This window comes from Aegilops tauschii, chromosome 1, assembly GCF_002575655.3.
Source record: "Aegilops tauschii subsp. strangulata cultivar AL8/78 chromosome 1, Aet v6.0, whole genome shotgun sequence".
Lineage (NCBI taxonomy): Eukaryota > Viridiplantae > Streptophyta > Magnoliopsida > Poales > Poaceae > Aegilops > Aegilops tauschii.
The window spans coordinates 212,872,118-212,887,542 of record NC_053035.3 but is presented as its reverse complement, the minus strand read 5'-3'; the positions used below and the strand labels follow the sequence as shown (position 1 = coordinate 212,887,542).

At 46.0% G+C, this 15,425-nt stretch overlaps 1 long non-coding RNA gene across 1 annotated transcript; it reads right to left on the bottom strand.

Moving 5' to 3' along the window:
• Positions 1–1,433: 1,433 nt before the first annotated feature.
• Positions 1,434–6,258, bottom strand: LOC109771916 (uncharacterized). Its single transcript, XR_012205416.1, has 4 exons — positions 5,676–6,258; positions 5,483–5,599; positions 5,003–5,348; positions 1,434–1,942 (listed from the first exon to the last, which is right to left on the bottom strand). It is a non-coding gene; the product is annotated as an uncharacterized lncRNA (long non-coding RNA).
• Positions 6,259–15,425: the final 9,167 nt, after the last annotated feature.

The following is a 15,425-nucleotide window of genomic DNA, read 5'->3' as shown; positions in this document are numbered from 1 at the left end:
CCTCTTTCCCCTCGTCGTCTAGGTTTCTTCCATCCGCCCCGCTATGGCTGCCGCCTCGTCTTCCCCGACGAGCTCGCCAAGCACGCCGTCTCCGAGGGCACCAGGGCCGTCACCAAGTTCACCTCATCCTAGACTAATGGGGTGTTGTTGGTTTCTGTATCTGTACTCTTGACTCCGCCTACCCGTCTGCAAGTATTGGTAGTAGTACGTGTGCTAGGTGTTTGCCAACGCTTTGTTGGTTAGTTGTTTGTAAGAACTGAATCTGTTGTTACTTTTGGCAAACTGATGAAACTATCTATACGAAATGGCCTATATTCGGCACTTAAGGCGCCGAATAGGATTCGGCAATTTCCTCGCGTGGCCAGAAACCCCGCAAAACCTCGAGGGCCCATTTGGTACACGGGGTTTCGGTGGCCCAACCCCCTTCTATACCCTGCTTTCCACGCGTTTTTGTAAACTGGAACGCTAAAAGGGCCGGCCCATACAGAAAATAAGAGATCGAGGGGGTGTGCGCCGAAATGGCCTATATTCGGCGCTTAAGGCGTCGGATAGGATTCGGCAATTTCCTCGCTTGGCCAGAAACCCCGCAAAACCTCGAGGGCCCATTTGGTACACGGGGTTTCGGTGGCCCAACCCCCTCCTATACCCTGCTTTCCACGTGGTTCAGAGCCCTCGAGGGGGGGCGTGGATTTGGGGAGGAAACGACACTGCGCCGCCCCCCGACTCCGTCTTCAACGCGCCGTAGACCAACTCCTCGACGCCGGCGTACCTCCTCCGCCGTACTGGGCTTCTCCCCGGTGGTAAGTCCTCGCCTCGTATCCCCCTCTTTCCCCTCGTCGTCTAGGTTTCTTCCATCCGCCCCGCTATGGCTGCCGCCTCGTCTTCCCCGACGAGCTCGCCAAGCACGCCGTCTCCGAGGGCACCAGGGCCGTCACCAAGTTCACCTCATCCTAGACTAATGGGGTGTTGTTGGTTTCTGTATCTGTACTCTTGACTCCGCCTACCCGTCTGCAAGTATTGGTAGTAGTACGTGTGCTAGGTGTTTGCCAACGCTTTGTTGGTTAGTTGTTTGTAAGAACTGAATCTGTTGTTACTTTTGGCAAACTGATGAAACTATCTATGTGCTAATGCTGCAGTAGTGTTGATCTGATTAATGTTGGTTTTTTGCTCTTCTGAACACATCAATGTATGGCCATTCATATTTTAGTTGTTGAACTCTGGTTATTTGCAGACCTCATGCATGTTCTAGATTTTTTTTACTGAATTTACTGTGGATCACTGTATCCTGTTGTGCAAACAGAGATTTAGAAATAATGATGCATTCCTGTACTAGTGATTTGATTTTTTTACTTGGTGATTGAATTGATCTCTGTCATGTCCTCCTCAACCAGGTCAAAAACATCTTACCATTTCCTCCTCAACCAGGTCAAATCTGGAAGTCAACTTCTCGTTCATGTTGAATAAGAAAGCTAGATACATGTGCGTTGCTACGACATAAGAAAATACATTGACCAAATAATCATTTTGTTTCGTGGATACAAATCACAAGCTTTTGATGTTTTCCCAATATAACAAGTGATTGTAATGGCTTCTTTCTCGCGTTTCTCTCGCTGTCTGTGTCGTTCCCTTCTTGAAGGCATCGTCATGGAGAAGTGCAAGGCCACTCTCTGCTACCTCCGGGGGAAATCCTAGATCAGTTGATCGGATGACGGCGGCGCTCTGGTGTCGTTTCCCCCTTGGGGGCGTCATTCATGGAGGTACACACGGGCTCGGGGAACAGAGGACAGCTTCTTTGGTGGAGCTGTACTTCATCTTATACATTGATGGCGGCGGATCTCGGCGGCGTGGCGCTGTGGAGATTCGGAGTCCGATGCGCAGAGATGGGCTCGCGCAGGAGGAGGATGCTGTTTGGCGTCATGGTGGTGTTGATGGCAGAAGAGGCCTGGCAAGGTCGATACATTAGTTTCTGTTCTGAAGATGGATTGGTGGAAGATGGCGGCGACGACACAGAGAGTGCGTCGGAATAGTTTGTGCCCCAAACCCGATATGTGGCTTGGTTGGGGCCTCTGTCTTTAGATGTTAGGCATTTGTGCGATGTCTGTTTGGTATTAGGCTCGGACTATCGGCCTTCATCAGGTGGATAGGAGTAGCGACAGTTGTTGCTAAGATGGTGGCTTCAAACTACCTAATGTACTACTTTGTAAGGTCTTTGTGAATAATTAATAAAATAGCTGCATGCATCGTCCAGATGCAGAGACCGGGGGTAATCCTCCTTTTCTAAAAAAAATATAAAGACTAACAAACCAAATTTTTTTTATACCAAACAGAAAGTAGCAGTGCTCGGGAAATGCGTCAGAAAAAAGACTATGATTTGGGAATATCCAGCTTGCATGTTCAGAAAAAAATATTTTTTTGATTCTAGAATAAAATAACAGGACGGGTTAGTAGCTTACAAAATTTTAACATGACAATTACTAATGTTCCATCCAAAGCAATGCAAATCCCCTTTGTGTGACATATCTTAGCGATCAAGAAAAACACATTAAGGTAAACACAAAAGAGTTAATCTCCCAATCCAATAAATCCATGCCTCAAAATTTCCTTTCATAGCCAAATGTGCAGCCGACTTCACCTCATTAACTTTGCAAGTTGATGTGTCCAGACGGAAAAACACGAACTTGTTACCGTTGAAAACTGAAGGCAATAAAATTTGGAAGTCGATACGCAAGAGCAGGGCAAGCGATGCCGGGTGGTGAGAAAAATATTGGCCAAGTAAAATCCCATGATGTTGCACCACTAAGTAAAGGATGAACTGATTATATTGCAAAGGGAAGCATGACTGAGAATGTAGGAAAGGGGGAAAACTCCACTGGTTTCAGTCTGCATGTCACAAGAAACAAATGAGATTAACCCTTGAATAAGGGAATGCTCTACACTAAGAATAAGCCTGAAATTGGGATATGTCCTCCACTAAACAATAATGAGTGAGGCATCATTTTGTCAATGCCAATCACGATGATTAGGATACCTATAAACCGTTTTCAGTGAAATAGGCATATAAAGTCTACTGTACGTAGAAACAGGGATGCTGAGTGTGAACAATCTTCAGAATAAGGGTGCGAGGTTCAATTGGCAGAGTATTTGGAAACTGTCAACACCTATCAAGTTTCAACAATTCATATGGCACATATCTCATAGCAGCCTGCTGCTACTGAGTAATGTTCAAACAAGCTTATTTTTGACAAAAGGGATGTGTTTCAACAACAAAACCCTGATCTGTCCAGTACGACCATTGACAAATAAGAATAAGAACAGGTGCATACTATTACTTTGATGCCGCTCTTATTATTTAGCGTGTAGATAGGCATGAGAAGCAAACAAACAGGATAGTGCGAGACTTCTTATGATTCAGGTGACGCAGCTGATTAGGACTTCAGGTATAGAAAAATAACAATACTTTGTGGATAGCAAAACCATAGTACTCCTGCAGAATATATACAATTCAAGAGCAGGTTCATGGAACAAAATAACCAACATCAATTATCTTAAGGCAGCTGAAAGAAACATGGCAAGAAAACTGTATTATTCAAGATGAACATGAGGGATTAGCACCGAAAAACAAGGGCTCCTCACCAGCGTGCTTCTGGCTATCATATTTTTGCTCTCGTTTGTCTTCCTTCCGTAAGAACACCAGCTAGAATAGATTAAAAAAAAACCAAGAGACCAAAATCCAGAGAGGAATAGAGGGGGGGATATCAATCGACAGAACTTTCTGGTGCACTTGTCATAGCATCTTTTTGGTGTCTATGGCTTCTGCTCGCAACCTGCCGATCTAGAATCTCCTTCGTCCGTAGCAGCACCGCGCTCCACTGTCTCTCCTAGAATTGGGGACAGGAGGCATCACTGGGGATATCCAGGCCAGGCTGCTGTGCTGGGGCTGCCGCCACACGCCTGCCCATGCGCGGTTGACTGGGTGGCAGCGGCTGGCCCGCACATCTTCGGCAGGGGCTGCGTTTGCTGGTTCGGCTACAGGGGCGGCGGGATCGCGCCCCACCCCGGCGGCTGCTGGGGGTGGGATTGTATGACGCCGGTCTAGCTACGACTACTGCATCTGGAGGAGGGGCGGACGGGGCGACGAACCCTTCACTGCGGTGGGGGAGGAGGACGCCGGGGTAGTTTGGGTTTGGGAGAGGGGTGGAGGATGTGGGATCGTTTTCAGGCGATGGTTATGAACGTGGGCTTTTTCAGGCGATTTTGTTCGTGCGTGGAATTTTTCAGTCGTGCGGAACCGTACGAGGTGGGGAGGGGTTGATTGAACCGGGTTACTTGCCACTGGTTTTTGGAGGGATAAAAAATCGATGAGGGAAGTGCGTGGGACATCCGATTCTCCTTTAATAGTAGAGAAATAGAAACAGCCATAGCAATCAATAAAAATGACCATAGGATCATGTACACCAAAGTGAATCGTTCTCCCTTCTTAAAAAGAATAATCACCTTCAATTTAAAGATCAGTGCTTGCATAGAATTGTAGTTTGAGAATAACTTCATTTTTAACAAAGTTGAAGATTTTAATTTTCAAATAATTCACTTGTTCCAAAAGGCCTCTTCCCACATATAATAGGCTGACAATTTATTCACTTGTTCCTATAATTCACTTTCTCAAGTTTAGCATAACTAAAAAGGGATCAGAAGTATAGATGACAAATTCTTGACCTTAACATATGTGTCTTATGTGATGATGGAGTAGTGACTCCGTGAACAGATTGTTAACAAACTAAAGAGGGATACAACCTACATTTTCGCTTGTTCACTGAAGCGATTAACAATGCAATTTTTCCAGTCAAATAACACATGGTAAATCCGAACACAGGTAGGCAATCTAAGGAACTGAACATGGATAAACTCGATTAAGTGGATGTGGTGATATGTCCCTGACAGTTCATGCAGAGAAATATTATGATGTATTCCACTTCATCCTGACTAACAAGCTGAAAATACATACCTCGATCGTGCACTCCCTGTCAGCATGAGGTGCTACCACTAATTATCCCGGTGAACCACCCCATTCCCAAAGTCATTTCACAGGAACTACTTGACCTAGCAAAACAAAAAAATACATTAAAAAATATACCAAGTGCGATGGTCACAAACTCAAAGTTATTCAAATCTGGGCAAACATGCATAGATTGAGTGTAATTATACATGTTCAGATTTTGTAAATCTTCCCTTAATATACTGAAGCAGCGCTATTGCCTGGCATCTTCCAAAAAAAGCACAAGCACACCCAATGAAGATCTTGACGGCATTGGCTGATGGGTTGACCACTTGACCACCAAAAATCCCCTGTGCTGCAAGAATTGACAACAAAAACATGTTTCATACCCTCATGCATAAGAAAGAATAGGCATGCTCAGTACTTCGAAGCGATCAATTTCTTGATCCCCAACTTTTATTGAGGTCTGTGTGTAAAAAATGGATCTACATCAATTGGTGAGGCAGCTGCTGCCGACTACGAAGTGGAGACCAGCAGGTGAGCTGCTCCGCCATGAACCTGTGTTGGCTTGAGTCCATGTCCCACGGCCGCTCGCGCTTGTCCCGCCTGTCGCACATCTCAAGGTTGTGTAGATCAATCAAACAACGTTGACCAACAAATTACCAGATCAACTATTGGTTACCTGAACCTGACGAAAGAGTAGGACATGACCCGCTAGCCTTAGCGTCGGAGCAGAAGCCTCTGGAGGCCTCCACTCGCTGCACCAGCCGGCGTCAGACTTCCGTCGCACCGAGAAACCCGCCCTCACGGCGTCCCCGTCGGTGGCGTTCCCGGCGGCCAGCGGATCCGCCATGGCAAAGTCGTACGGGACGACCAAAATCGACCTGCACTTGCACACCACGCCTAGGCCCAGTACGTCGCCGGCGTACGTTGGCAGACTGTAGTACGACCACCCCTGGCAAAGCAGGCAAGCTCGCCCATGGACGCACGCGCACACCAACGACAGCTGCTTACGAACTCTCCTTCTGTGCCGCGGCCAAGCTCGCCCATGGACGCACGCGATCAAGATTTGTGCAGATAAGAGGGAGGAGTGAAGAATTTCTCGATGAGACTGGCTCCTACCACTGACGGCCAGGACCGCGACCGCAGCGGCGGACGAGGAGGGGGGATTCAGAGAAAAAAATTGGAGCGAGCAGAGAGATGAGATCGGGAGCAACGGAGTGCGGAAGATGAGGAGGCTGCGTGTGCGTGGGACGTGCTTTCGTGGGTCGTGGCCTCGTGTGTCTGTTTGCTTTTTATTTTTTTTCCTTTTTTTCGAGCGGGGATGGGAGAAACAAGCGATGGGAGGAGAGATCGAGGAGGTCGAACCATCACGACGTCCGATCCTCCTTTAGTAGTAGAGATTAGGTGTACCATGGAGTTGCCGTAGTAGTAGCTTCAGACTTGGCTTCGACGGTGCTCTGTAGTTAGATGATGGCGTGTGCTCTGGCCATGTTATCCTACTGTAAGATTTGTGCTAGAATTCGTGTGTTGCAACCAGAGTGTTTTTGGATAAATCAAAAGTGGCATATGCAACTTAATTATGCCGCTCTTAAGTCTTAACTAGCAAATGTACAGATGGTTTGCCGATTACTGTTGAGTAAACTGTTAGCAATGTAGTACTATTTTAGCCATTAGTTCCTTTTTTTAAAACCATGCATGCATGAGAGCTGATAAAGGTACAAAATAGGTTCATCTACAGGATACACTACACTCATGTTTTTATTTTGATAGCTTGCCGCTTCAATTCTTTGGCATTCCATTCTTCATGCCCCAGGCTAATTTCTCTCTTACCCAAATTATATATATTACAGTAGCCACACGTTTCTGGATTTCCCATCCTAAGTTTTCAATAGAATTTAGAACTTGGGTTAAATGCATAATGTGTGAACTTGCCAGAAGATAAGAAATATATTACCAATTGAATTACTACTTCTAAGACCAGAATATTGCTTCTGGATTTACAAATCCATCTGAATCAAGTTAGTTGTTCCTGTCAGTATATGTGTATGACTCTGTAGGAGTAGTAAGTAGCACATGAGTTTCTCTGTATTCGACTTTACTATTGACCTTTTAAAGTTATTAGGATACTCTAGCACTCTGTGCAGCAATCTGCAGATTGCATCTGTGCTCACAGTGAACAAAAAAAATCTGCTAATGTAGAATAATTAGGATTCGACAAGCGCAAACCTGTTACTTCTCTTGCTAATAAATGGACCTGATGAAATTAATATAGTCATAAATCTGGAAAATAAAGAATAGAAGGCGCATCGAAAGCCTTGTGTTCCATTTGGGAAACTGGCAAACTATGCCTGCTCAAGCAATTATTTTTGTGCTTAACCATCCGCTTCATATATTAGCTTTTCGAGGGTTGAAAATCTATGTTGAATTTTACACTTCACGCCGAGCAGTTCATCTTTGCATCAATGCTTCAGTGATGTTGGCGTGCCGGACCATATCTATCACCTCTCTTAGGTTCGAAAGCAACTCCTTTGCAAATTCATGGAACTTCTATTGTTAACAGTAGCAATATCACCTTATTTTGTTCAGTATCATCATCTTTTTTTTTTGGTCTCACTGAATCAGATTAAGAAGTGGAACGACCAAAGGGAGAATGGGCCATTTGAGAGTCTCCTCAGTTGCTTTTGTTTCAGCGCTACTGCTGTCTTGTGGTTGGAATTTGTACTCCTGACATTTACTCTCTTCCAACAATCATTGCAGAACAGAAGTGATGATTTTCTCTATGTTGCACAAATAATTCAGCATGCTTATGTATTTTGTTATCCAGTATACTTAAATGTACGCATGCCTTTTCTGGGACTTGCGAATGTCGAATACCTATGAGGTTACTGGTTCTAAGTCATGCCGCTGTGAGGGATTATGTTGCTGTGTGTGACTGCAGAATTATGTGATGATATATTGATTCCAAGTCAAGCAAATTATGTTGTTGTTGTGAATAATTGTTGCAAGATTAGATTTTTTAACTGTTTTACACCATTTTAATTCAATATGGCAATCCCTCCTTGTCAAACATTGTTCCATATTGAGGGGATGTGTGGCTGGAGGGGGGTTGGAGGTTTCAAGGGGATTGGGTGGAAGAGGGGGATTCACCAATCCCCTGAAATCCCCTCCTCCCAGAACCTCCACAATCCCTTCCTGTCAAACGAGGCCTAAAGAGGAGTTAGCAGCGTGATGTAGGGTGAAACCCTATACGGCCGATCTTTCACGAAAGGAGCGGATCCCAACTAAGAACACGAAGAACACAAGGGGAAACACGAGGGAAATAACGATAGGATAACTAAAACCAACAAGATATAGTCACACATGGGCTAGATCCATGAACACATAGAGATCACACGGTCCAAATCCAACAAGAGACGATACAAAGGGTAACCGGTTCTTCTCCGTGAGGAGGTCTTGAGGGGGCCGCCCAAGAGGGGGTCTTGAATCCAAGGGGATCTTCTCCGTAGAGGGGTCGCGGTCTCTCTCGTGGAGTAGATCCGTAATGGATGAGAAATGCTCTATCTCACATATGAGCTAAACCAATGCTAACCCTAGAAAGAGGTGGAGGAGTCATATATATAGAACTTGGGGGGCGAAGGGGTACATGGGCCTCGGCCCAACATCATGCACGCGGGCACTGTCCGGATGTTGGTCCGGATGATCCGGGCTTCGGGGGTCCGGATGATCCGGGTCGGCGTCCGGATGATCCGGCTGTGTCGGGGTCGCTGCGGGAGGCCCGGATGTCTGGGTGGGTCCGGATGATCCGGCTTCGTGGTGAAGCTTCGGGTGTCCTTGGGCGGGTTAGCCGGATTGTCCGGGTCGGGGTCCGGATCATCCGGGCTGGGGCCGGATCGTCCGGACGGCGGTCCGGATCGTCCGGGCTTCTGCTGCTTTAACCCTTCTTCTCCTCCGTCTTCACGTCCATCTTCCTCTTCTGATTCTCCTTGCTCCTTAGCCTCTCCATGGCTAACTCCTTGATACCTGAGTATGCACAATGTCTCCGTTTGAGGTAGTAACCATGTCTCATGTGCATCGAAGTGGAATTATGAGAGGAGAGATGTCACCTCGGTTTCGAGAACTCTTGCACGTGCTCGTGTCATAGGCCCACTAGGCACTTGGTGAGACAATGGTAGGTCCATGGGGATGGCCTTGGGATGCTCCGCATCATCCCCCCCCCTTGTAAAAGATTCGACCTCGGATCAAAATCTTCATCACCATGGTAGGGCGAGAGATCCTTGATGTTGAAGACGTCGCTCACGTTGTACTTGTCGCTTGGAAGGTCGATCTTGTAAGTGTTGTTGTTGTAGCGTGCTAGCACCTTGAAGGGTCCATCGGTGCGAGGTAGGAGTTTGGACTTGCGTTCGTTGGGGAAGCGGTCCTTGCGAAGGTGTAGCCACACAAGATCGCCAATGTTGAAGATCATGGGTTGCTTGTTGACGTTGAGCTTGGTCGCGAGGCGTTGTACTTGGCGCTCGATGGTGTGCCTTGTATCATCATGCATCTTCTTGAGGTGGTTGACTCGGGCACTCGCGTCCATGTTGGTGCGCTCTTGTAGAGGTAGAGGAAGAATGTCCAATGGGGACAACGGGTTGAAATCGTAGACGACCTCGAAAGGGGACTTGACGGTAGTCGAATGTCTTGCACGGTTGTAGGCGTACTCGGCGATGGGTAAGCACTCCTCCCACACCTTGATGTTCTTCTTGATTAGCACGCGGAGAAGAGTGGAGAGCGTGCGGTTCGTCACTTCCGTTTGGCCGTCGGTTTGTGGATGGTATGCCGTGGAGAATAGTAGCTTGATTCCGAGCTTGGCGCATAGGGTCTTCCAAAAGTAACTCAAGAACTTGACGTCACGGTCCGAGACAATCGTCTTTGGCACTCCATGAAGTCGCAAGATTTCCCTACAAAAAAGATTGGCAACATGTGAAGCATCGTCTATCTTGTTGCAAGGAATGAAATGAGCCATTTTAGAGAATCGGTCCACAACAACAAACACGGAATCCTTTCCATTCCTAGTTCTAGGCAAACCTAGCACAAAATCCATGCTAATATCTTCCCATGGTTGGTACAGAATTGGAAGAGGCATATATAGGCCATGAGATTGAGCTTTGGACTTAGCTTTGCGACATGTAGAGCATCGGTTGGTGAAGCGGTTGACATCGCGGAACATCTTGGGCCAAAAATAGTTCTTGGAGAGCGTAGCAAGTGTCTTGTCGCGTCCAAAGTGTCCCATTAGTCCTCCTCCATGAGATTCTTGCAAAAGCAACAAATGAAGAGAAGACTCGGGGATGCAAAGTTTGTTAGCTCTCATAAGATAACCATCCTTGATGTAATATCGTTCCCAAGATGTATGCGTCAAACATTTGGCATAAGGAATTGCAAAGGTAGGATCATGCGCATGCAAGTCTTTTATGTGCTCAAAGCCAATGACATTCAATTCAAGTTTAGTAACAAGCATGCATATGCGGGAAAGCGCGTCCGCCACAACATTTTCCTTGCCTTTAATATACTTGATGACATAAGGAAATGACTCGATGAATTCACTCCACTTAGCATGACGCTTATTCAACTTAGTTTGACCCTTAAGATATTTTAGCGTTCATGATCGGTGTGTATGATAAATTCATGAGGACGAAGATAGTGTTCCCATTCACGCAAAACTCGCACTAAAGCATATAGCTCTTTGTCATAGATGGGATAATTGAGTTGCGCTCTGGAAAGTTTCTCACTAAAGTATGCTATGGGGCACTTCTCTTGCGTTAACACACCTCCTATGCCATTACCACTAGCATCGCAATGAATTTCAAAAGGTTTGTCAAAGTTGGGTAATGCAAGCACGGGAGCATGAGTAAGCAAATTCTTAAGCTCATTGAATGCGCTATCTTGAGATAGTCCCCAAATAAATGGTGCATTCTTCTTGCTCAAAGCATGTAAAGGAGATGCAATGGTGCTAAAATCCTTCACAAAACGACGGTAAAAACTGGCTAAACCAAGAAAACTACGCACTTGTTGCAAGTTGGTTGGTTGGGGCCAAGTTTTAATAGCATTGATCTTAGATTCATCAACATGAACACCCTTAGAAGATACTACAAAACCCAAGAAAACAAGCTTATCAACACCAAAAAGGCATTTTTCCATACTAGCATAAAGTTGCTCTTTTCGAAGAGTTTGTAGCACGGTTCGAAGGTGGATGACATGCTCTTTGAGAGATTTGCTAAAAACAAGGATATCGTCGAAGTAGACCACAACAAATTCACCAATATAAGGGCGAAACACATAATGCATAAGACGCATGAAAGTACCGGGTGCTTCCGATAAACCCATAGGCATGACTAACCACTCATACAAACCAAACTTTGTTTTGAAAGCGGTTTTCCATTCATCACCCTCTTGTATGCATATTTGATAGTAACCACTTTTAAGATCAATTTTGGAAAAGATAGTGGCACCGCTAAGTTCATCTAGCATATCGTCAAGGCGTGGAATGGGGTGCCTATAGCGAACGGTGATAGCATTGATAGGTCTACAATCGGAACACATGTGAAAGCTACCGTCTCTTTTGGGCACAAGAATGACCGGAACGGCACAAGGGCTCAAACTTTCACGCACATGTCCATGATCTATGAGATTCTTTACTTGCCTTTGTATTTCTTTGGTTTCTTTGGGATTGATGCAGTATGGGGCCTTGTTTGGAAGAGGTGCTCCGGGGATGAGGTCAATGCGATGTTCGATGCCTCGTAGTGGAGGTAGCTCATCGGGAAAGACATCCTTGAATTCCTGCAACAAGTTGGAAAACACTAGAGGAGGCGGATTAGGAGCGTTAGTCTTTGCCACCTCGTCTTTGCACAAAAGGACATAGTGCATGACACTTGATGGGTTCTCCCACACTTCTCTTATCTCACGTTTGGTGGCAAATAGAACTAAGGTTTGCTTGTCGCTCATCGTGGAGGCACTCAATTTTGGCTTGTGGCACTCACTCTCTTTTTGGTGGTTCGCTCTCTCACTATTCTCTCCACGATGGGTGGCTTGCTTGTCGGCGATCACTTGGCTTGGAGACATAGGTCGGAGTACATATTCCTTTCCTTTCATCTTGAAGCTATAGTGATTTGTATGCCCGTTGTGGATTACTCCACGGTCAAATTGCCATGGTCGTCCAAGAAGGAGGTGGCAAACGGTCATCGGAAGGACATCACACTCCAATGTGTCTTTGTAAGCTCCGATCTTGAAAGAGACTTGTACCCTATGCTCGACTTGGATGGTGTCGTTGTCGCTTAGCCATTGAACTTTGTAAGGGTGCGGGTGCTTCATCTTGACCAATTGGAGCTTGGAACATAGTTCTTCACTTGCTAAGTTATGGCAACTCCCTCCATCGATGATGACCTTGACGGACCTTCCATTGATGCCGGCTTTGGTGTGGAAGATATGGCATCTTTGGTCTTCTTCTTGTTGATATTGAAGAGTCAAGACTTTGGAGACAACGAGAGCAGGGCTCGAATCTTCGTCGCAAAAGACTTGATCATCTTCATCTTCGTTGACGCGCCGGTGCATGGCCACTTTCTCAAGGGCTTCCATCATCTCTTCACTCATGGAGTCATATGTTCCGTCGTCGTTGAGGATCATGGTTCGCTTGTTTGTGCACTCGAAGGACTTATGGCCTCGGCCGCCGCATGTGAAGCATTTGAAGGAACTTGTCTTGATGGTCTCATCGGTTGGGGTAGATGATGATGAAGCTCTCGGCTTGAAGTTGCTTGTAGTAGGAGGACGACTTGAGCTTGTCGAAGTTTTCTTGTAACTTGACTTGTCGCCGTTGCTTGTAGAAGGCTTGGTTGAGGTAGAAGGTGTTGGAGTCGGTGAAGCTTGATTGTTGGAGAAGCCATAGGACTTGGATGAGTACTTGGCGTACTTGAAGTCATCTTGCACTTGACGTTTCGCCTTGGTAGCTTGATGCACTAGCTTGATGAGGTTCGAGTATGGTTGGAAGTCGGCGATCTTCTTGATGGGATGATTGAGTCCATTCAAGAAATGTGCCATAGTTTTCTCATCATCTCCGTGACATTGGCTCTTATCATGGCAATCTCCATTTCCTTGTAGTACTCTTCAACGCTCTTGGTTCCTTGCTTGAGGAGTTGGAGTTTCTTGAAGAGGTCGTGGTTGTAGTAGTTTGGCACGAATCGTGCTCTCATGACATCCTTCATTTGCGCCCACGTAGTGATGGGTGGTTCACCTTTGGCCTCTCGGCGCTCAATGACTTGTTCCCACCAAATGAGGACGTACTCTTGGAATTCAAGGGATGCCATCGCGATCTTCTTCTCTTCATCATAGTTGTGCAAGTGGAAAATTTTGTCAACCTTCAATGCCCATGAGATGTACTCTTCGGGGTCATTGCTTCCGGTGAACTTGGGCATGGTGAACTTTAGCTTGACGTATCTTTGCTCTTCATTGTGTTGGGGTCGGGGATGATGATGCCCATGTCGTTGAGGATTGACAAACTCATGTTGCTCTTGGCGAGGAGGGTTGTCAACCTCAAGGTGCTCTTGTCTTGGAGTAGATCCATTGTCTTCATGCTCTCGATGAACTTGATGTTCTTGTCTAGCTTGTGGAGGAGCTTGTCGAGCTTGACGAGGAGCGTGACGATGCACACGTGCTTGATAAATACTTTCTTGAACTTCATCGTGAAGTGCTTCTTGATGTTCACGAGCTTGGCATCCGCGGTTGGCGACGGCTCGACTTGAATCGTGCAGAGCACGTTGCGCCTCAAGAGCTTGAGCTTCATGTAGTTGTTGTTCTTGACATTGTGCCTCGGCATCTTGTGCATCTTGATGTTGTCGCGCTTGCTCCTCTTGTTCTTGTTGTCGTTGGCGTTGCCGTTCTTGCGCTTGCTCAAAAGTAGCTTGGTTTTGATGATGTTGATGCTCTTGTGCTCGAACTTGCTCTTGAGAGTTGTTGTCGTGTAGAGGATTGCGGTTAGCTTGACGGTCTTGGTGCGCGGCACGATGAAGAGTGTTCGATGTCGGAATACTTGAGCCGGATATAGTATCGTCGGAGTGTCGAGTCGAGCGGCTCCGTCTTGAGTAGGACGAAGTGGTAGAAGAGCAGTTGACCAACAAGGCACGAATCTCGTCCATTCTTGCGTCATTCTCTTGTTTGTGTTCGTCGAGCTTGTTGTCGAAGTAGTCTCTTGTATGTTGCTCTGAGAGTCGCAAGTCGGTGGCGAGGTTGTCGATGCAGTCGCTCATTACTTGTTGCTCTTGAAGCAAAGCTCGTTGTGCACCAAAGAGGTGGCCCTTTGTGACGTAGGATGACATGTCGTCGTCTTGTTCCAAGAAGAGTGGGTTGGTAGAAGTACTTGGCCTATCCATCATTTCAAGCAAAAATATGTGAGTGGGAGAAACAGAAGAACTTATACCAAATGTACCTTGACCGATGTTGAAGATGGATCAATGATCACTCAATGTGTAACAAGGAAATAGCACAATTGGTACCAATTCTTGTCGGTCTCTCAAACCTACACAAGTAAAAGCTTATGATGGAGCTTGGTTAGGATGGTGGCACAAAATTTGACGTGAAAGTAAGCAAGATTCAATAATGTTGGAAAAGATTCACAAATTCGCAAATGCAACAAGTAGACCAATAGCAATATGTGGTACACGGAAACACAAAGCACAGAAAGATAAATGGGGTCGTGCAACCAAGGAATGAGCCAAAATGTGGTATCCACGAAAATGCTCTTGTTGCACAACACTAGAGAGACGCTAGCACGATTGCACAATAGGCGGATACGAGACTTGTGCACAACCTACTAAGCAAAAATGCAACGACTTCTATCCCAAGTATGCTCTATGTATGGTGTTCCGATGGTATGATCCAAGATGATCGGATATGACAATCTTAATGTAGTATGATGCTATGGTTCTTGCTTATGAGCTCTTTGATTATCTTTTATCTTTGCTTAAAAGCTTGGTTGGCTCTTTCTCTTTTGAGCTCTTTTCTCATGCAGTGCTTTACGAACCCAGATAGCAATTGAGTATATGCGATGACAACTTTGTGACACAAGAGATGATACCAAGATATGCACCACGATGATATGGTATGTATGCTATGGGGAGTATGATCACTAATGTGCACAAGTAACGTTGCCGGCAATACTCAAAGGCTAGTCTCGATGGGTAAGGTACGCAAAAATGGTCTATGGTGGTTATCAATGCAATGGCAAGAATGTAGAATGATATCACGATACCAAGATGAGGTTACTGTCGATGATGAGTCCGTTGCGAAGATGAGCGGCGGTGATGTCGATGTCGAACCGTTCCTAGTTAGCCGAAACACCCTAGGAAACGATGAACCGCAACTCAAATTCACAAAACCAAATGCGGCAAAATTCATCAGAGTTTGT